This window comes from Ovis canadensis, chromosome 10, assembly GCF_042477335.2.
Source record: "Ovis canadensis isolate MfBH-ARS-UI-01 breed Bighorn chromosome 10, ARS-UI_OviCan_v2, whole genome shotgun sequence".
NCBI lineage: Eukaryota > Metazoa > Chordata > Mammalia > Artiodactyla > Bovidae > Ovis > Ovis canadensis.
In genome coordinates this window covers 88,555,326-88,578,333 of record NC_091254.1, presented here as the reverse complement: position 1 = coordinate 88,578,333, position 23,008 = coordinate 88,555,326, and the positions used below count along the sequence as shown (strand labels likewise).

At 41.5% G+C, this 23,008-nt stretch overlaps 1 protein-coding gene across 5 annotated transcripts in view; it reads right to left on the bottom strand.

The window, feature by feature from the left end:
* Window positions 1-23,008, bottom strand: part of FARP1 (FERM, ARH/RhoGEF and pleckstrin domain protein 1) — a 307,741-nt gene that overhangs the window by 266,493 nt on the left and 18,240 nt on the right. Inside the window, exon 2 of one of the 5 annotated variants that reach the window (XM_069601924.1) lies at window positions 10,521-10,611. The exons of the other annotated variants lie outside the window; for them this stretch is intronic. The gene's annotated coding sequence lies outside the window, so the exon portion shown is untranslated. The remainder of the gene's footprint in view (window positions 1-10,520; window positions 10,612-23,008) is intronic. 5 annotated transcript variants of the gene reach the window in all.

The window sequence follows — 23,008 nt, the reverse complement described above, 5'->3', positions numbered from 1 at the left end:
AGAGGTACAACAGAGGAAAAGGGTTCACCTAAAAAGTTTTGTGCAGTAATTGTTCATGTATCAATGCAAAATATCCTCGAAGAAAAGAGACCATTGTAAAATATTTTTAAAAGAAAATAACAAAGGACTGGAGATTGCTTTAATCCCGTGACCGCTGCAGACACTGAGGCATTGCTAAGCAACATTTCTTCAGCAGCTCAGCTCAAAAAGAGAAAAGCTAAGAAAGGCTATTACAGACAGGGTCAAGATCACCAAAGGGACAGGGGCAGAAGGGGCGTGATGGTGGCAACAGGCAAAAGACAGCAAATCTCAGCCACCAAATAAAGACATTCTGGTAAAAGGTGAAAGAAAAAAGAAAAACTATTACATAATGTGAAGATGGAGAACTTACATGATAAAGAAAAAAATAAGTTTTCCAACAAGAATCACCCGGAAGGTTTCTGTTCACAGAAATCACAAACCTCGGCTGTTGCTCTTGAAACTGTGATAATACACTAGGTACACTTGAAATCTTTTCTGGGGAGCTGAATACAAAAATTCAAAATATATTTATTAGTGCCATCTTTCTGCATTCCATGTATATGTATATTCCGTGTACAATGTACAATGTATAGTATTTGTTTTGCTCTGACTTATTTCACTCTGTATAGTAGGCCCTTACATTACCATATGTAAAATTAGATAGCCAGTGGAAATTTGTTGTATGACACACGGACCTCAAATTTGGTGCTCTGTGACAACCGAGAGGAGTGGGGTGGGGTAGGTGGCAGAAGGGAGGTTCAAGGAGCGGGGAGCATTATACCTATGGCTGATTCATGTTACTGTATGGCAGAAACCAATACAATATTGTAAAGCAATTATCCTCCAATCAACAATAAATTTTAAAATATATATTTATTACATTAGACCTCAAGTAGATTTTAAGGTAAAAATTCACTATGCCCAGCTTGAAATGTCTTTGCAATACGCACGGCGATAAGTAAATATTCTCTCTATTGAGCACGTATTTAATTTTAATATTACATCTGGTTAGTGAGAGAATTTCTATTTCTATGATTTACATAATCTGGCTAACTAATGTATCATTAATTCAAATCTTTGTCGGTACTGCTCATTATAATACCAAATGTCTTAGCAGAATCTGTAATTATTCTCAGATAATCAAAAGCTCTTACTGTCTACCTGTGACAATGACCAAATTGTGGCAAAAAAAAAAAAGAAAGAAAGAAAGAAACAGGCATTCTCTGTGAACTTGTCTACAGTTCACTAATGATATTCGTGAACTAATAATGTCAACTAATGATATTCTGGGTAGACGTCGAACAATTACTTAACAATGTATTATACTTCCCTGGAGGTCCAGTGGTTAAGAGTTTGCCTTGCAATGCAAGGGGACGCGTGTTCCATCCCTGGTCAGGGAATTAAGATCCCACATGCCATGAGGCAACTGGGCCTGTGCGCTTGGGAGCCCGTGTACCACAACTAGAGAGAGCCTGTGCACATGATACAGTGAAAGCTTGCCTGTCACAACCAAGACTCGATGCAGCCAAATAAATAAATACATACAAATAAACATTTTTTTAAAAAGAATGTATGACAAACTAAAAGTTTGTAATATAATTTAAATGCTATTATTTTTTCATGATCACACACACACACACAAAAAAACTCATTTCTGACCATCACCAACTTAAGAAGCCTGCCCCCGCTGCCCAATCTATTGGGTTGGCCAAAATGTTCATTCTGGATTTTCGTAACATGGTATGGAAAAACCCGAATGAATGTTTTGGCCAACCCAATACTTAAAACCCTTCAGAGGGCATGAGTTCATGCACCTGACCACCCTGTCACCTAAATCTTGTTCCCAGTCAGTGAGGACATCTCTACCAGCCAGCACCCATCAGGCTACCGAGTCCTGCTCTCTTCCGGGGAAGACAACAGGAAGTGGACATGCATTACACAACAGGCAGAAGAGGAAGCGCTCTCTCTACCACCCCAGGGAAAGGGACGCTGGGAAGCCGATGGCAAACCTCCACGGGCCATATCTGTTTGCAGTCCACCTAGAGTTGCAAACCTGGAAATGTCCTGTTGAAGTAGTTGTTCAGTCACTGAGTCACGTCCGACTCTTTTCAACCCCATTGACTGCAGTATGCCAGGCTCCCCTGTCCTGTCCTCCCGTATCTCCTGGGGTTTGCTCAAATTCATGTCCATTCATGATGCTAACTAACCATCTCGTCCTCTGCCACCCCCTTCTCCTTTTGCCTTCAATCTTTCCCAGCATCAGGGTCTTTTCCAATGAGTCGGCTCTTTGCATCAGGTGGCCAAATGCTTCAGCTTCAGCATCAGTCCTTCCAATGAATATTCAGGGTTGATATCCTTTAGGATTGATTTAGGGTTGGTTTCCTGATGAAGTGTGAGTGGCTCAGTCATGTCACACTCTTTGGGATCCTATGGAGTGTAGCCTGCCAGATTACTCTGCCCATGGGATTTCACAGACCAGAATACTGGAGGGGGTAGCCATTCCCTTCTCCAGGAGATCTTCCCCATCCAGGGATCGAACCTGAGTCTCCTGCACTGTAGGTAGATTCTCTCCTGTTTGAGCCACCAGAGAAGCCCCCAGTGTTGAAGAGGCCAGTGCTTTTCCCTAACCACACACAAGTTTAATGTCAACTAAAGCTGAACCCACTTGTTGTATCTTCGAAAGCCAGGACAAGCACTCCTATCTGACACTACAAACAGTTCTGAAGGAAGGCTACTCAGAAACTCATCTCTAAAAAGGGGTTGCGGTGGCAGGGGGCGTGGGGGCGCGGTGGTCTTCAAAGGGCCAGTTCAGCCTTCACTGCCCTCAAGTTCACAGTCAGGGCTGCAACAGACCCTCAAGTAAACTTGGCCAGTTCAGGCAAAGTCAAGGCACTAGGGCATCACCATAAGCTTTTCACAGATCATGCCCTCACCTTGATATCTTGAAACTCCTTTCATTCAACAAGTGTTTACTGGGTCTTCTTTCTTACAAGAACTGTTCTAGGCATTCAGGAATGAAAGAAGGTCCCTGCCCTCAGGGGTCCTGCCAAAATGTGAAAGTCTCACCAGAAAAGTCCACAGGCCATGAAGGATGACCAATGGCCAAGTTCAAGCTGGTAATAACGCCAACTCAAGTTCACTAGAACACACATCGCGTGCATTGGAAAGAACTTCAGAGCTTAGAGATATTTGTTTTCACGGTTCAAAAGACCACATCTGAACAGATTCCCCCTCAAGTTTTGTATTTTATTTTTCTCAAGTCACAGCTAACTATCTTAATGATTGGATGAACTCCCTACAGAATATTCAACACATGTACTGCATGCTATATTTAATAGCAGGACTTAAATAACGGTAAAAAAACCAGTGGACAAAACTTGACCCAAACTCTGGTCATGGAAATTAATTACATCAATAAGAGGAAAATGGGAATAAGAGAACTAACTTTCCATTTCCCCATCAAACCTCTCCATGAGATTATTTCAACAGTCAAATGGCTTTTGCAAATATAATCTCCAGCTCCACGTGGTATCCATCCAACTGCCCAGATTAAAATGTTTTTGACTCAACTTCCTAATTATTTTCCTGGATTTTTGCCAGGACCTACGCTCTTCAGGTTAATTTTGCCTATGATATCTGCCTAGTGACAATATTACAGAACACTCCCACCAACGCATGGCCCTTTCTAATCCTGTGTTCAATCGCGTCTCGCTGGTAGCCTGAAATTGGCCACGGTGGACATATTTACACCACAGGAATCAGTGAATGCTCTGAACCAGAGTGCTGTTCTTTTTTTTGCTTTTCAAGATAGCTGATCATTAAACAGTTCTTTCCCATCCTAAGCACCTCATCAAAAAATTATGTACCTTAAAAATTAGTCATAAACTGAAATATCACCCCAACTATTAGCTAAAAACATAAAATGAATTTTACTTCAATCCCCAAACCAAAGGAGGTTCAGTAACTGAAACAATCTTTTAGAAAGATGAGTTTCTCACAAATTCTTAGGTCTTATTAGCACTGAGATATTCTAAAGGCCCCAGAGCCTTCCTACCCACAGCCATCACAGGGAAGAGCAGCCTGATCTTTACAAATCTAGGAAATAACATTTTGGTATCTTTTTTCCTTCAAATATCTTTTAATGCACCAGTCCATACTTTTCTAAGAAGCAAAAACAGGATCACACCACACACCCTGTTTTATAAGCTGCTTTTAAATGTAAATCTAGTGTGAATGATTTTCCATTGATCAAACAGTCTCCCATACCCTTATTATAGCCTGAACCTTTAAAATGACATGTTAAAATATTTTTTTAAAGGGAAGGAAGGGACTTCCTTGATGGCTCAGTGGTAAAGAATCTGCCTGCTAATGCAGGTTAGACTCCAGGTCTGGGAAGATCCCACATGCCGCAGAGCAACGAAGCCAGGTGCCACAATTATTGAGCTTGTGCTCTAGAGCCCGGGAACCACAACTACCGAGCCTGTGTGCCGCAACGAGGGAAGCCCTTGGGCCCTAAAGCCCATGCTCCACAGCAAGAAGCCACCGCAGGGAGAAGCCAGGGCACCACACTAGAGAAAGCGCGCACAGCAATGAAGACCCAGCACAGCCAAAAATAAATAATAATAAAAAACCCTGCAGGGAGATTCTTTTCAAGGTATAATAAATAAGAGAATGGGAAAAAGGACAGTGGGTGAAATGCACACGAATAGATGTTTCTTTGTCCTTCCCACCCCAGCCTTCTGACCCTCAACATCTCCTACACATCAGCCCTTTTAGCAAATAGCTCAGCCTCATTCAAATATGAGTGCATAGGGAGCAGGAATGCAAGCCAGAGACAGATGATAATATGCACAAGTAAAAACAATTACCAGGAGCAGGACTACATCTCAGGAAAACGCAGGGCCCCTTTGTTCAGGAATTACTGGTAATTTCAAGACAGTGAGAGCGGCGTGTGATGTAAGCGTAGGGCCCTGAACAAATGTACAGATCACGTGCCCAGGAAGCTGGCCACAGAAATCAACAAAGGTAACAGACTCAGAGGTCAGGGAAAAAAACAGTTCTCCCTTCTCTCCAAACTACTCAAGGTAAAATCGCCTCTCTAAAAAAAGAGACTCAGAGACGAGGTAAGAATTGGTTATCATTTATCTAAGAGATTTTAAATGGACTGATAAGGCTGAAGAGATGGGAGTTTTGGCGCTAGTGGTAAAGAACTCACCTGCCAATGCAGGATACCTAAGAGATGTGGGTACAATCCCTGGGTCAGGAAGCTCCCCTAGAGATGGAAATGGCAACCCACACCAGTATTCTTGCCTGGAGAATCCCACGGACAAGAGGAACCTGGCCACCAATGGTCCACAGGGTCACAGAAAGTCAGACATGACTAAAGTGACTTAGCAATCTTAAGAGATTTTAAATGGACTGATCAAGCTGAAGAAATGGAGTCTACTAATTTATTTTTACATGAAACAAAGATGAATATTTTTTAGTGGTAAAAACTACAATTCACAAAGAAAATACACACCATAAATCATTAGACATCTAACAGCAAAGAAACATACATAAAGCAAAAATCAGAAAAAAATATAAGGGAAAGATAGATATATATATATATATATATATATATATATAAAACCATAGTGAGCCATCTTAACATTTCTTCTAAAAATAAAGAATGGAGTTTAAAAAAAAATTATAGGGGACTTCTCTGGTGATCCAGTGGTTAAGAATTCACCTTCCAATGCAGGGGACAAGGGTTCAATCCCTGGTCAGAGAACTAAGATCCCACATGGTGCAGGGCAACCAAGCCTGCACAGCACAGAGCCCGAGCACTAACTAGAGGCACATGCGTGCTGCAACGAAGATCAAACACAGCCAAAATTAAGAATAAATGAAAGAATTATAGAATGGAGCCACACAGCCGCACCAATAAACAGACAGTAAGCATCTGAAAACACAAACACACACAGGAAGCAAACTTGAGGAAATGACTCAAAGTAGGAAGAAACAATCATCGCATAAATGACTGCAAGAACAGACAGAGATCTGGAAGACGAAGGATACAGAACACAACAACTGCAGTTCTTGAAAAGTAAAGACAATCCAAAATACGTACAAAGTGTTAAAAGGTCTAACCATGAAAAACTTTCTGATAAGAAGACAGACCTGGGACTTCCCTAGTGGCCCAGTGGATAAGAATCTGCCTGCCAATGCAGGGGACACAGGTTCGATCCCTGGTCCGGGAAGATCCCACATGCCTCAGGGTAACTAGGCCCGTGTGCCACAACTTCCGAGCCCCTGCTCTAGAAACTGCTCCTCAACAAGAGAAGCCACTCCAGTGAGAAGCCCCCACACCGCAAGGAAGAGTAGCCCCTGCTAGCTGCAACTACAGAAAGCCTATATGCACAGCAAGGAAGACACAGCGCAGCCAAAAATAAATAAATTTTAAAATTTAAAAAAAAAATAAAAGAAGACCAGACGCTGCAGATACTGCAGGTACAGGAAGTCCCAGGAAAGGGACACAAAATAGCCAATGCTCAGAGAGGCTTAAATTCCAAAAGAAATGCAAGAACGCAATGGGCATGTCCAATGGAAAAATCTGGTCAGTCACGTGCAAGAGAGAAAAACATTAACCTGGCCTCTCCTAGCCTTCCTCTCCACAAATACCCAATGCTAAAAAAGAAGGGAGAGTAATGTTTGCAATCCCAAGGTCAAGAAAGGGTGACCTCAGAACTCAACCCTCAAACTGTCTTTCAGATATTAAGGGAAGAACCAGCCATTCTGAAGCAGTTCAGAACACAGTATCCATGAGGACTTCAACCTGATGATGAAATGCAGCCAAACTAGAATGAATCACAAAGTTTTTAAAAAAATCTCAAGAATGGCAAAACCACAGGTGGGAGACTGGTGATCAGGCCTGAATCCGTGGGAAAAAAGGACTAAGAGAAAAGAGCTATGGAAATTGTGGTATTAGAGCAGAAAACAAATGCTACAATCTTTTCCATTTTAAAATTCATAATTGACAAAAAAAATTGGAACTGGGGAGACAGGGGGACATAAGGTCAGTGCTAATATTTTACTTTCAAAAGAGGAGTCAACATGTCTCCATTTGCAATAAATAGATTATAAGAAATTGTTCTAATCTCAACATCTTTTCTTATAAATATAGTTTCTTAAAGATACCTCTAATCTCTGTCTTGGTGAGGAAGTCAGCAACTCTTTCAGTCTTGCTTAAATTTCCTTTCCTTTGTTTTAAAGTCAGTTTTATTTTATACCTTTATGTAAATAACACATATGATAAGATTCCAGCCATCCTTCTCATTTGGCCTGTAACACCTTCCAGATAGAATTTACAAAATGTCAACACAATTTCTAAATAGTGAAAGCTGGGGTACTTTTTTTTATACATTTGTCCTTTGTACTATTTTGTATGATTTGACCTTCTATAACAATAAAGTTGGAAGGACCGATGCTGAAGCTGAAGCTCCAGTATGTTGGTCATCTGATGCCAACAGCCAACTCACTGGAAAAGTCCCTGATGCTGGGAAAGACTGAAGGCAAAAGGAGAAGAGGGCGTCAGAAGATGAGATGGCTGGATGGCCCATTGATGCAATGGACATGAACCTGGGCAAACTTTGGGAGATGGTGAGGGACGGGGAGGCCTGGCGTGCTGCAGTCCATGGGGTTGCAAAGAGTCAGACAAGACTGGGCGACCGAACAACATACCACTGCCCTACAACAAGTTAATTTTCAACAGCAAAGAATATCTTATCATTACTCCCTAAAAGAGTAAGTTTATTGGTTTTGATCTTCTCCATGCCTGCCAGGCAGGCAAAAACCTAAATGTTAGTCTCTCGATTTCTTATTGTTCCTATTATCTCCCTTTCATAGGTGAAAAAACGGAAACCCAGGGAAGTTAACTAATCTGCCCAAGAGCACCCAGCAAGGATGTGACCTTAGATCCCCACCTTCACTGCAGGTGGGCTGACAGAATTCCTGGAGTTAACTTTGTTTCATTCAGGAGGTGTGTCTGTGCCTACAGCAGCAGGGAGAAGTCTGAGCTACAATGAAAAGGATACACTCATCCCTGTCTGGTGGTTGCAGAAACTGACGCAACTCTTAGAAAACAAACCGGAAAGAAGTATTCAAGAGTCCTTAAAATGCTTATATATTTTAACACAGTAATTCTATTTTCAGGAATCTAATGGAAGAAAACAATCATATGGGGAAAAGTATATAAATAAAAACACTAAATGAAGCATCACTTCCACTATCAAAAATTAGCAATACAATGTCTAACAACAGAGGACTGGTACAATAAAGCATAGTAGAATCATACACGTGATCACTATGCAGGCATTAACAGGCACACCACAAAGGAATACTAAGTGCCTCAGCAAGTAGAGAGCCCTTGAGCATTCCTGGTTACGCAATACAGATTACATTCGCGCACTCACGTCTATTTCCTCGCTAACCACCCCTGACACACACACTTCAGTGGTGGTAATCAAATTAAAAAGGTGAGGTCCCACAAAAAGGAGTCAGAAGAAAGAGACAGAAGGGAACAAGAAGATTTAAGCAGAAACATTTTAAAAGAAAGTGAACTCGAGAATGTTAACTGACGTGGAAGCAAGTTGAACCTATGCCTGAAAAAGATGACAAGAAGCGGTTCACCAAATTCTAAGATAAACCCTGAAAAGCTCAGGATCTGTAGGCATCAGACACCGTGAAACCAGAAGGGGTGAACACAGGAGGTCCGGCTGAAATTTAGAAGATCTCCCACCCCTGGCAGATGCAGGCCATTTCCCACTTGTGGAGATTGAACCTGAAGGTCCCCAAGAAAACAAAAAAACAGGTTCTAATCCATTAGTGTACAAGCCCTATCAACATCTTCAGATTTCTGCCAGCTCCTGTTGAAAGAAGTGTTTCACTCTTACATATAAACAGCCTGAGGCAACCAGATATTTTAGGAAAGCTTCCAACATGAAAAATGGGAACAAATCAAACAAAGGAAAATCTAGAATTACCATCCTAAAAGAAAACTGACAAGTGATCAACAGGTCTTTACATTGATAGCTCATTCAGTGGACGCTCATTCATCTCACTGGCTCTCATCAGAGATGCTCTGGTACCCAGGAAGAGAAACCCACACACAGCATCTTCACACATCCCACACTGGAGGTGTCTGTGGAGACTCTGCCAGTGAGTTTCAGCTCATCTTTCAAACTAGCTGGTAAAGTGATAAACCTAAATCTGAAAAAAGAAGTCAAGGAATTATATACACTACTTTATGATTATATCTGGTGAATGATCAAGAATTATAATCACACAAAATCCTATGAACAAATTATTTTAAAATGTGTAAGATAAACATGAGAAAAATAAGAGTTAAAATATTTGAATCCGATCACCTCTGGGTATTAGATATTAGTTTGTATCTTACTTTTTCTTTGTATTTCTTTGCATGTGTGCTTTTTAGTTTCTGCCCTGAACACATATTACTTTTAAATCTTTTAAAAGTGTGTGTTTCAGAATAACCTCTATTGCAAGGGCTTCCACAGGAAACTATCAGAATGTGTTGAAAAAGGAGCACTAGGTGAGGCAGTTGAAAGGCAAATGAGGAAGAGCCTTTCCAGAAATTCATCTGAGAGTGAGAAATAGGTCAGAGGGGAAGGTCTGGCAAAGAAACTTTTCTGTTCACTATTTCTTAAAATGAGAAAGACGAGTCTGTTTACAAAGTAGGAGAAGCCAGCTAAAAAATCAGCCTCTTCTGGGGAGATTTCCATCTCTAACTTAAGATGGCAACTTATTCCTCTCCCAAGGTAAACACAACCATGCCAACTGAGTTATTTACAGGGACTCTGGAGAATTATATAAATTTTCAGAGAAACTAACTCATATCTCAACTTTGGCTGTGAATTCCTTGAAGATGGAAACCATGTCTTACACTTCCTGTTTCTGAATGGCCCACAAAGCAGGTCCCATTAGCAAAAATGAACTACATCCAACTGCCCAGCCATCTGCTACTCAAACACTTGCTGCAGAAATCTTCAGCAACACCCTCAACCTGACTTTAACCTTGAACCACCCCCACTCACTCATCCACTGACCCAGGTTCCAATCAGAGGTAGGTAGTGGCTAAGGGCACAGATCAGTAGCCACCCTGGTTTCAAATCACAGCTCGACGGATTACCGGCTGTGTGACTCTGGGCATGTTGCTTGACCTCTCTGTGTCTCAATTTCCTCCTGGGTGATAGTATCTACTCTTCAATACTGGTTTGAGAAAACAAATTAACATTGCAGTGTGCTTAGAAGCATGCCTGACATATAGCAAGCACTCTCAAAGTGCTGGTTATTATTATTCAAGGAGGGAAAGTGGCAATCGCATGGGAGACAAAGCAGACAGTTCAAGTGCTCCATAAAAGTAGGTCATTTTGCAGAGCTTTCTCTGAGAATTGTCTTTGCCAAAGTTAAAAGCACAATGCTTCTGCACAATGACTCACCAGTCCTCTCCTCCCCTCATCCCTCAGTTTCTGTCAGTTCTGTCAAAGGGTTATTTTATTCACTTTCAAGCCTTCCAAAAACATTTGGAATCTGCACAAAAGAAGAAATATGAAACTTTCAGGCAGTGATAAGCAGAAATTCTAAGCTGCTGCTCCAGGATCTCCCTGCAACTCCGACTAGAGTTCCTGTCACACACTTCACATGTGTTTGAGAATTTCTGAAGCATGCTAGACTCAGCTACACACCTGGAACTTTCTCAGGTGCTTCAAGCCATCAACCTTTGAGAACATTCCAGATAAACACTAATATATGGACATATTTATACATACAAAGATGTATTTTAAATATATATTCCTCTACTTTAAAATACTGGAATGTCTCATTAGTGATTCATTTGCAAAATTACAGCAGAAAGGCCATCTCCACAAACCGCTGCTAAATTTGATACTTTGGTTGATTGATACTTTGGTTGACCTGTTTAAGACTGGTAAACAAAAGCTGACCACATTTCGGTCAATTTTCTTGTCTCTACCCTGTGTATTTTTAAGGTCTGAAATAAACATTCTGTAATTGGAAAGAAGCAAGCCTGGTCTTGGGTCCTGGATGCACACGTCCACAGGTGGTTGAGTCTTTCCCAACACCAAACTCCAAGATCAAGGCTGTGGCGCATCCCTAGCTTCCAGTTCAACAACTGCCAACAGGACTGGCAGCATCTTTGTCACAGCAAATGGGGGAGGGTGCCGGGGCTGGGGTCACGACCCATTATTCTCTCTGGATTGGAGGGGGCAGTCCCCTTCACTAAAAGGGACATTTAAATTAAAGCAGACGTTATATTTACAAGTACATGGGGTTTCTAAAGCCCACCACATCACACCCCAATCCCTTGGTCCAAACGCAGATCTGCCAGGATACAGAAACTCTACTTTAAAAAAAATTTTTTTTATTCTTTTTTTTTAAAATTATGAAAGTATGGTAACACATTTACAGGAGACTTGGAAAATACAGAATAAAGTTACATATATTTCCACTATATGATACAATTATTTTTCAAATAGATAAATTAAGATTTTTACTTGGAGTTTTAATACCAAACTCTCAAAATTTAATAGAATGAATATACAGAAAAGTAGAAGGATACAGTAGACCTGAAAAGCACCATGAACTAGTTCAACATGACTTATACAATGTTCACACAACAGTAAGATACAAATGCTATTCACGTTCCCACAGATTGTAAACCAGGAGACACTAGAACATATCCAGGGACAGAAAACATGCAAAAATTTCATGGTCTAAAGGTATTAAAATCATACAGAGTCTGTTTTCTTATCACCATGGAATTATGTTAGAAATCAATATCAAAATAATATTTGAAAATAATCCACATATTTCCAAGTGCAGTGTGACATTTACCAAAAGAGATCTTTGACTTAAGCCATTGAAAGCCTCAATAGTTAGAAGACTAAAAAAAACAGGTGATTGCAAAGAAAACATTTAAATAAGAAATATCAAAATGAGAAATAATATCAAAGATACTTTAAAAACCCCATGTAATTGGAAATTAAATGTCCACTTTTAAATGATGGGAGTATCTAAGAAGCCATACAAGAAAAACTAGAAAATATTTGTAACAATAAAAACGAAGAGAGAATTTATCAGAATTTGTTGCATGCAGCTGAAGTAGCTCAAAGCAACTAAACACAATAAAAGCTAACTCTGCTTCTTTCACTGACTAAAGGCACATGTAATGAATGGTCAACAGAGCCTTCCAATCACACCCAGGTGAGAAGGCTCTGGCCAAGCCAAACAGGCTTGGATGCTTTCCTGGATTTTCAGAAGAGGTGCCCCCCTCCTACCTCCACCCACAGCCCCCCTGACTGTGGGATTCTGGTTACAATCTTGCAGAAATCCTGAAAATAGCTCACAGGAATGCATTCCAGGGTTACAAACCCCTTAGGGGTCCAAAGACTCCAGGTTGAGAGGCAAAATCCCAGAGTAAATGAAAATGAAAACCTGAAGACGTTTCACCCAGGTTGATGGATATCCTAAAATATACAACATTCCTTCTCAAGAATTTGCCTAAGTACCACCTGAAATGGAAGGCGAGCCCTGGAACGATCTGCCATTGACTTTTCTATTTATGCCAACTGCCCATAAAAATTCCTCTCCTGCTTTGCAAGGACAAAACTCAGGAACAAATGACCTAATTAAGGAGGAGATTTCCTGGCTTACAGCTACGAAGAAGACTAACATGCAATGAAACGATGCTAAATTTGAAAGGGGCTGTAAGCCAAACCGATTGAGCGAACTGGGTTTGCTTTTTTTTTTTTTTTTAATGTGTGTACCCAGCGCCGTCGGAGCTCAAACCGTGAGCATGACAGCCATCCTTAACCACTTTTATTTATGAAGCAACCAGAATGCGTTATTTCCCCCCACTTATCGGCTGCATATTTTTCAAAATGTGATTATGCAGCACTCTGAATGCCTCTTCTTGGCACATTTTGTCGGCCTGCCTTTGCTACGGGGTTGTTGCCAACGTAACACAATAGAGGGGGTTTGCTGTCTCTCACTTCGGCTCTCAGAAATGTGCTCAATTACCCCATACTCTCACTGAGCTCTAAACTCTCCACCCTCTCTGATTTTGCACAGATGTTCAAGGAGAAAGTTGTTGGTTTTGTGTGTTTTTTTTTTTTTTTTGCTTTAAATGAATGTCAAGAGCCTGGCACAATACTGTACAAAGAAATGCATAAGTCAGCACTGTCCAAAAGCTGGTTATGAGCTCACTTCCTCTTTCCAGCTTCTCCACGTCCCAAAAAATAAACATGGGAACGATCATGCTTGCCCAATGTCTAAAAAAAACAACCAGGAAGTGCACAGGTGAAGCACTTACAGGTAATTTTCCTCGGCTCCTTTGTGCTGAACTTTAAGGAGCTGGGTAGTATGCTCAGGGTGCTTTGCCAGAGGCCATCCTGGTTCTTTTGGCTACCCCCAAACCCCCCCCGGGAGGTGAGGTCATGGGGAAATTCCGAGGGGGTCACATAACTGCTCCAAGGAGCCTGAGACCATGTCCATCCCCCATGCCCACCCCCATGACACCCTATTTTCGGAGCTGTGTTGATTCTGCCAGTTTCTCTCTCCTTCCCAGCACTTCCTCCCTGGGGTCACCGAGATCTCCCTCAGTGGCCAAAATTAAATCAGTAGCTGGATTCCAACTTAGAAACGTCTCATTTCTGGCTAATCAGAACTAGGATTCTCGTACTCTTGCATGTCTGGGAGCTATCAACAGTGACAAGTCTGTTTCATCCAGGAGAAAACTGCTAACCTGGTGTGAAGCTGGCAAACACCCACAGGGAGAGCGAAAACATCTGTAGTCAAACAATTTAAAAAAAAAAAAACCTCTCACACAGACTGATTTTCTGTGTGATGGTGAGAAAACTCAGACAGAAAAATGGGAAGGTATGAGCTAGTACAAACAGGGGCACGTGTATGTTTGAATGGCAAACCCAGATCATAACAACTCACAGACATTCTTAGACTGATCCATAAATTAGGGTGAATCTGCACCCTTGGAAAATGAAAATTCTGCAATTTCTGGAACCATTTTGGTCTCATGTATTATTGCTTCTACAGTAAATTTTTTATCATTTTACATTGCACCTTGACAAAATAAAATAAACTTTGAGCTGAACATGGCAGATAAACCACATGCCAGCAACACCTCTCCCACCAAAAAACCAACTGAAAGGATAGTAAACGTATCTTTTTAAAAGGACAAAAAAAATACAGCAGCAGAGAAGAGAACAGACAAAACATTCACCTGACACTTGGATGGGAAGCAGACATGTAACTGGTGATTTCGCTCATGAACGATGCTCAGAGAGGGTCCAACCAGCAGGCCTGTCCTACACGTCTCCACTCTTGAGTCTATGGGAGGCTCCCGCTGAAGGGAAGGTGGGAGACGGCGTGAAACAGAGGGTGATGGTCCAATACAAAGAGGATGGACCTTGGGGCTCCCAGTCCCCTCCTCCTATCTGCCCCAAGCGCCAGCTAAGAGGCTTATTATCCAAACAAACTGAACCAAGATCAGAGATGACAGACGGCACAATGAGAAAGCGATGGGATTCAGGGCTGAAAACTCAGAAAGAGACGGTGGGAATAAGGGAGAGTCTACTGACTACCCCATGGGATCCACATCCCCCTCCTTCCATTCTGCTTCCAGATGCTTCTGGAATACTCGGAGCTGATCCCAGCCCAGGCTTACCCCAGACAAGGCTGGTGGAATTTTTCTCTGCAGAACCTGAAACACATACAAACATTTGAGAAGACCAGCTGTTGCTTCATCACTTTAAGAAACATCAACAATTGACAAGCCTGTTCACATGCACAGAGAATCAGATCTGATTTTTTGTATCTTACTTTTAATACTTGCTCTTAGTAATAGCCAAGGCTGAGCAAACCTTTACAGAAAGCCTATGAAATGAAAGCTGGGACCAAAACACAGAGAAGGGAAAAAGCCTAGTGAAAGTATGCAGACATTACAGGGGGTGGAGGAAACATACAGAAAGATGCTATGAGAAAAATAGCTCTTAGAAACTAGTCATATGGATAATTAAATTTGCTAATTAGAGGAAATTTCATAAAAAGTAGAGCAAAAACTAAATACATGGAAAAATTTTAAAGATAAGTAGGGCATCTTCTGGAAGGCCTAATCCTCAAAACATAGGAATTACAGAAAGACAGAATTAAAAGAAAAAAAAAAAACCTAATTCAAGAAGTATCCCAGACTGATAGACAAGGTTTCCATACAAAAAACAAATGCCCAGAATAATTTTTGAAAGGACCCAGTGAGATATATGCCAAAAACTGTGAAACTTTAAAATATGGGAAGTAAAGATCCCAAAATGTTTCACAGAAGAAAAAAATTAAATCATATAACAAAAAATGTTAGAATACAACAGAGCAATGTTTTAAAAATGTCAAAGAAAGTCTCTTCAGTTTTTAATTAGACATGTGGTAAAATTATCAAGCAAACCTAAGCTTGATAGAGACATTTTTAGATGTAATGGCTCAAAAGGAATTTGGCTACCTTGCACCTTTCTGAGAAAGCTACTTGAGTATGTGTTCTATCAAAACAATGGAGTAAATCATGAAATTAGAAGATGTGTAACCCAGAAAATTGTGGGTCCAGAAAAGAAATACAGGGAAGGAAAGTCCCTGAATGATGGCTGTGTAATAGGCCTCGAGTACAAGCTATCTGTACAAGAGCTGAAAGAGGGGGCTCCAGACAGTGTGCACCAGGGGAAAAAGATGGAGAAACTGAATGGTTACGTGATGCGCTTTCAAAGTTTGGGGAAAATTAGTTGAAAGAAAACTGGCAGGTCTGTTGAAATTATTTGATAGAAGTTAGCTATGGGTATACTGCAACTCAGGCCAATTTTTAAGAACTGAATTATCTCCAGAGAAATCAAAGTTTTTGAAGGAAATAATCACAGGACAGTATTTGACCCAGCAGTGAACACATAGTGAAAACAACAGGCACACTGACTAGTGAGTTAGCACCATACCACACAGGGAGCGGGAGGGAAGGAGAAAGGTGGCGGGACGGGGCGACGAGAGAACTCAGTCACTGCCCACTGCGCCCTGGGAGTTTTAACTCCTTTTTTTTTAATATTTATTAATTTACTTTTGACTGCACTGATTCGTCGTTGCTGTGTGTCTTCTCAATTCAATGCCTTTTGTTGTTGTGGAGCACAGGCTCTAGGCATGCGTGCTTAGCAGTTATGGCACACGGGTTTAGTTGCCCAACAGCATGATCCCAGAACAAGGATCAAACCCGTGTCCCCTGCATTGGCAGGTAGATTCTTAACCACTGGGCCACCAGCGAAGTCCCAAACTCCTTTCTAAACAGCCTCTCAACTCATCATCCAGTTTCCAGATCTTCCATCCAGCCTACAAGTTCTTCCCAGACATTGAGGGAGGGGTTCCACCAAAATGAGGGGGAGGACATAAAACAGAAGATAGAGGCTCCAGAAAACAGATTTCAGGAAGAGAAGTCGGGGGGGGGGGTGGATGGGGCGTGCAGGGGGTGGATTCCTAGGGTAACATCAGAGATCCTACACCAGGTAACAGAAGTAAAGGGGATGGCCAGGAGATGTAAAGGAGATGGCGGGATGCTCACCAGGAAAGAGACAAAGCCAGGCCAGACTGGAGCAACTCAGACCTCCAGACAAATCCCTTTGAGGACTGGGGATAAAACAGGGACTGAGCATCTGATGAATTTGAATAAACTAAGAGGGATTCAGGCAGGAGATGAGAATTTTGGACTGAATTAGGTAATTATATGGAAAATGAAGTGGAAGAAAAGTTAGATAATAAGTCCAGGGAAAGGAAAATTGGGCAAAAATGGAAACTGGCCACCTTTGACTCTGACATTATTCTCTGAACCAACATAAATTAAAAAAAATAAACCACAAAGTTCTAGAAGAAGTTATGAGACTTTAAAAAATGCTCTCAGACAGCAGAAGCTCTCTCCAAACATGACCTAGACCCCAGACGCCAAGGAAGCAAACAGTGACAAAGTGCAGAGCCAAAAAGCAAAGTACAGAGCAGGACAAAGCATTTAAATACACTTGACAGAGGGCTAATCTCCTCCACAGGCAAAGGCACTCCTATATATATCAATCAGAAAAATGGACAAAGGACAGAACAAGTAGTGGATAGATACCCCAAAAATGTCCAAATGGCTCATCAACATCTGAAAATGTCTCCAACCTCAAAAAGCAGTAAGAAAAACACAAGGGATCATTAAGAAACCCTAACATTTCTCACTGATCAGATTAGGAAATGCGAACATTGGACATGACTGTGGTTGCTCATTGGAACAGGCAGTCAGTGCGATGATTCAGAGGGGTCTCTGGATTCAGATGGCCTGGGTTCAAGTCCTAGCTCACCACTCACTGGAGCTGGCCCTTAGCCAGCTTACATCATCTCTGTGACCTCAGTTTCCTTTATCTGTAAAGATGTGATAACCACAGTACTTCTAAGAGTTGCTCTGAGGATTAAACAAGTTAACATCCACAAAGTACTTGAAAAAGCATAAAGTAAGAACTATGTATGAGTTAGTACAACAAATGAATGAACTCCTGAAGGGCCAAGTGGCAATATCTATCTACATTAAAAAGAAATACACCCTCTGACTGCAGACCCCACCTCTGGGATTTATATTTCAGATGTACTCACAAAGAGACTTCAAGAACCTTCACTGCAGCATTGTTTATTAACAGCAGACCATTTGAAATATAAATGTCTATCAACAGGGACAACTTTACGGGGAATGAAAGGTTCCCCATAAAATGAAACGTTCAGTTCAGTCGCTCAGTCGTGTCCAACTCTTTGCAACCGCATGAATCACAGCACGCCAGGCCTCCCTGTCCATCACCAACTCCCGGAGTTCACTCAGACTCGCGTCCATCGAGTCAGTGATGCCATGCAGCCATCTCATCCCTGCCAATAAAAACTGAGGCAGATCTGTATATACCAATATAAAATAATCTTCAGGGTGTGTTAAGTAAACAAGATACAACATAATATCTAGTATATGCTACCATTTGTGTTAAATGGCTATGCATAAAATATTTCTGGAATGATATGCTTTTTTTTTAATGATGGGAGGTTATCATATAAAGGTCCTACCAGGTTTGTTTTTAATGGGCAAGAATCAAAAATGATTCTTTCCAAAGTGTTGGAAAACTCTTCTTAAAGAGAGTAAACGTTCCCCGTATAACTTTATTTTCACTATTTGCTCTACAAACCTTGTTCCCAAAGCATTGAGTTAAAACAAACTTCAGCCTGACGGAGTTCAAACTGCTGTGAGCCCTGAATTATTGGGGTGGAAAACCAAGGCCTGATGGTCCACGCACAGAGCAGCATGTCCACAATACCTACTTCAGGCATTACAATTTGTCCCAAAGCACTGAGACGGCTTTCACTTCATTCAATAACAGCATGATATGCCAAATTACAGTACACTTAATTTTTAGAAAGACAAATAACAAGTTCAAATGACAAGATTCAAACATGCGTTCTCCTGTTCATGGAAGCACCTAATGGACACCTAAAGAGTGTCCATCAACAGATAATAGATAGAATGTCGTACATCTATATACGATGGCCTATCATTCAGTCATAGAAACGAATGAAATTGTGCCATTTGCAGCAATATGGCTGGACCTAGAGATTACTGTACTAAGTGAAGAAAGTCAGAGAAAGCCAAATACCATATGATAGCGCTTATATCTGGAATCTAAAATATATATACATATGTATATATCATATATTTATAAATGACCTTATTTACAAAAAAGAAATAGGTTTACACATGTGGAAAACAAACTTAGAGTTACCAGAGGGGAAAGTACGGTGGCGGGGGCGGGGGGTGCGGGGTCAGGGTGGGGGGGAGGGAGTAAATTAGGAGTTTGGGATTAGCATATACACACATAAAATAGATAACCAACAAGGATCTGCCATATAGCACAGGGAACTATATCCAATGTTTTGTAATAACCTATAGTGGGAAAGAATCTGGAAAGTATATATGTGTATATATCTGAATCACTAAGTCAACTAGACGCCTATCTAAAATAAGTTTTTTTTAAATTCTTTTTTCGAGTATTTTTTTAACCACCTTTTTTTAAAGACTGAAGTATAATTTACAACGTTGTGTAGCTACAGGTATAAAGTGATTCAGTTAGATACATACATGTCTCTATTCTTTACCAAAGTCAAAAAGAATTTAAAAATCAAACTAAATTTCAAAGTATTTTGAGGATGAATGATACAATTCCTGATGGAACCTCTTGGCCTGCCAGACGAGCTCTTTTTCAGAGAGACAGAGGAGACTTTCCTTCCACACAAAATGCACAGTGGAGGACAGAGCAGGAAGCTAACACTGGTGGTGAAGTTCGCTCTGCAGCCCTTCAAATAATTAAGAATATGAACTTGGTTCATATTAAACCAAAGCCTAAGCTCTATGAAGATTAATAATGCCTCCACTGGATTCACAGCAGCAGGTAAAAGTGCACACAAAGGGAAAGCCACCCAGGTGTCAGTCTGCTGTGTAATCAAACACAAATCAAAGGAGTCGAGAGATTCGGTGAGGAAAAATCAAGACACTCCAGCAGAAACCCACAAAGAGCACCCCGGACTTTCTGGCTCTTTCAGTCTCAAGTGAAAATGTCTTTTTTCCACAAAAACAAGAGTCCCTGAAATGCTGACCAGTGGGTGTCAGGTAAACAGAGTCCAGATGTTCAACCAACCTTCATCTGGTTAAGACAAATGACACTCCTTAAAAAAAAAAAAAAAATATATATATATATATATATATATATATATGAAGTTATTTACAAAAATAAATTGGCCAAAGCCTGAAAGGGAGGAGAGTTATCTGGGGGAGAATGCACACATGTATATGTATAGCTGAGCCCCTTTGCTGTCCACCTGAACCTATCATAACATTGTTAATCAGCTATATTCCAATATAAAATAAAAAGTTAAAAAAAAAAAGAAATTGGTCTAGGTAGCCAGCCAATCAACAAATCTTAATAGAGGCAAAATACCCACATGGCAACTTCCTCATGCTTTCTTCACTCCTCTCCCCCGCAGTCTTAAAGGCGATTAGGTACACTTACTGTTCGCTAAAAAGACTATTTCTGGAGTTGGTGCCAATGACATTATTCATAGATTCAACCTATCCAGTAATTTACTCAGAATTCAGCTAAAGAGGGGTAATTAAGACTATTAGAAAAGACCATCCTAGGTTTAATTTACAGACCAATAATGTAGGATATCATGGCCCCCAAACAAGTTCTTTTTCTCCTCTAGGTGAGTATTTGTTGTCAAGCACCTGATGTGCGAGGCACCTCTGCCATTCACAGAACAGGAAGCATCTCTAACTTCCCAAGAGGCTAAGCAGGCCTGTGTCTGAGACGCTAAAACCAAGGCCGGAAGCTAAAGGACGGGGATGCTAAAGCAGACAGTGTCAGAGGGTAGTTCAGTTCAGTTCAGTCGCTCAGTCCTGTCTGACTGTTTGCAACCCCATGGACCGCAGCACGCCAGGCTTCTCTGACATCACCAACTTTGGGAGTTTACTCAAACTCATGCTCATCGAGTCGGTGATGCCATCCAGCCATCTCATCCTCTGTCGTCCCCTTCTCCTCCTGCCCTCAATCTTTCCCAGCATCAGGGTCTTTTCAAATCAGTCAGCTCTTCACATCAGGTGGCTAAAGTATTGGAGCTTCAGCTTCAGCATCAGTTCTTCCAGTGAATATTCAGGGATGGCTTCCTTCAGGACTGACTGATTTGATCTCCTTGCTGTCCAAGGAACTCTGAAGAGTCTTCTCCAACACCACAGTTCAAAAGCATCAATTATTCGGTGCTCAGCCTTCTTTATGGTCCAACTCTCACATCCATACATGACCACTGGAAAAACCATAGCCTTGACTAGACAGACCTTTGCTGGCACAGCAAAGTCTCTGCTTTTTAACATGCTGTCTAGAGGGCAGGGTGAGGAGTAAATTTGGACCTGCCATCAACATGCGACTATAAATTCAAGGCTTTTACAGACCATGGGAGCCCAACAGCTGGTGAGAAGGTCGGCTCAGGTTTAAGAGGTTCAAGGTCATTTTAGCAACAAGGCCCCAAAGAGAGTCTCAGTTCTCTTTATTGAACAAAGATTTAAAGGCTACTGACGATGGCCACAGCCTGTGCCAGGCAGCAGTCCCACAGAAATGAGCAAACTAAACCAGTGTCTACAGGTACACCAGTGAAAGGTGTTTCTTCCCAGCACACACCACTGAGAAGGCAGTCTGTGTTCCCGGATCTCACCCACCCCTTCTTTTGGAAATCCTGCACCACTTTCAACCCCCTAACCTGGCAAGCAGGCAAGCCCCGGAGCGGTATTCACTTCCAGAAGCATCAGTCAGAGTTAGGTGTTTCTGGAAACACTCCTGCTACAGTTCTATTTTCTAACCCGTGAGGAAGGCTACACACTTCTAATAGAAAGTAGATCCCAAGCCCCCTGCCCGCAAATGCCATGAGGAAAAAAGAATCTAGAGATAAGACAGGCAGAAGCAGTGAGTCTTCATCAGGCCCCTACATCCTTATAAGGACATTCTTCGCAATCTCCACATCATCTCTTTGAATGATAAATATTCAAAGAGCAGGTCATCCAGGGACCACCCCCGCCCCCGCCTCCCCACTGTGAGCCCAACTGCATTCCTCTGAAGAAAGGTCAACAGGAAGTGACCTCATGAGACCTTTGAACTTAACCACATTAAGGACTACTGAAGCAAGGTTAAGGGGGGAGAACTGCACAAAACAAATGTATATTATAAAGTTGAAAAAAATTAAACAGTAAAAAAAAATTTTAATTTAAGGAAAATGTTGGATGTTGGTAACGGGAGAGGTAGTAGGTGAGGAAGGGGTATATACTCTGCTTTCTACTCCATTTGCGGTGGACCTAAAACTGCTCTTAAAATAACCCTTTTTTTTTTAATTAAGCTAAGGAAAGAAAGGTATGTAAAGCAAATATGAAGAGGAGAACAATCCATGTGTGAGTATGTGTATTTGCCAAACCACTCTTCTTCACTTTTCAAAGTTTCTACAACGATCCTATTATTTTTACAATTAAAAAAGAGACTATGCAAAACAAACAAGGTGATTTTAAAAAGCTTTATTTAAAAAAAAGGATTCAAGGAAGCACAGCTAATGCCCATGTGAAATACATCAGGCCAGGCTTCTGATCTGTTCGGGTTACCCAAGCCACTCTGTAAGCAACGCAGGGGAGAAGTGGGCAGCCATCCCCCTGCACCAGGCTAGTGCAGCCAGATCCCTGAACCACACGAGCTCTGCCAGCAGAGCGACAGTACTCAGTGCCAGGCTGGCATCGGCGCCCGGGAAAGCCTCATGGCATAGGTCCTTTATCATGTGGCTATTAAGCTGAAAACAGATCTCCTTCCTGTTGCAGCTCCCAAACATCCACGCCGAGTGACAAAACACCACTCTCCGAAACTCTAACAGGCCTTCATCAGACCTGGGCGTCAGGGTCTCAGAGCTGAAATTCTGTAAGTAACCTTGGAACCAACCACTGTGTCAAGCTGGGACAGAGCAGCGACGGCAAAGGGCCAAGACGTGTCCTCTAAGACTGGTGACTCGTCCCCCGAAATGTCTCAAAGGGGAAAATAAAATAGTATCACAATGCTGAAAAGGATGCTGAACTCCCGTGAGCTGATCAGACCTTCCTCATTCTGACTCCAGAGCCACTGGCTGCGTGGGGTCAAGGTGAGGCAAGTGAGGCATGGCCCTGGATGTGAAATTTAAGGGGATGCCAAAACTCACAACAACTAAGATCATCTTTCATTTAATTAATTTTTTAAAAATCAGAAAAAAAATTTTTTTAATTCACAATGAACAAAATAACACACTGTTAAAC